Source organism: Bison bison, unplaced genomic scaffold, assembly GCF_000754665.1.
Source record: "Bison bison bison isolate TAMUID 2011002044 unplaced genomic scaffold, Bison_UMD1.0 scf7180017864381, whole genome shotgun sequence".
Taxonomy (NCBI): domain Eukaryota; kingdom Metazoa; phylum Chordata; class Mammalia; order Artiodactyla; family Bovidae; genus Bison; species Bison bison.
The window spans coordinates 517,562-517,977 of record NW_011494953.1 but is presented as its reverse complement, the minus strand read 5'-3'; positions in this window follow the sequence as shown (position 1 = coordinate 517,977).

The following is a 416-nucleotide window of genomic DNA, read 5'->3' as shown; positions in this document are numbered from 1 at the left end:
GTCAAAGAGTCTTCTTTCTATGTTTTCGTCTAAGAGTTTTAGGGTTTATGGTCTTACATTTAGATCTTTAATCCATTTTGAGTTTATCTTTGTGTATGGTGTTATCTTTGTGTATAGGCTTCCCTGGTAGCTCAGATGGTAAAGTGTCTGCCTGCAATGTGGGAGACCCAGGTTCAATCCTTGGGGTGGGAAGATGCCCTGGAGAAGGAAATGGCAGCCCACTCCGGTACTCTGGCCTGGAAAATTCCTTGGATGGAGGAGCCTGGAAGGCTACAGTCCATGGGGTAGCAAAGAGACAGACATGATTGAACGACTTCACTTTCACTTTTCACTTTCATGCATTGGAAAACAAATGGCAACCCACTCAGTTTTCTTGCCTGGAGAATCCCAGCGATGGGGGAGCCTGGGTGGGCGGC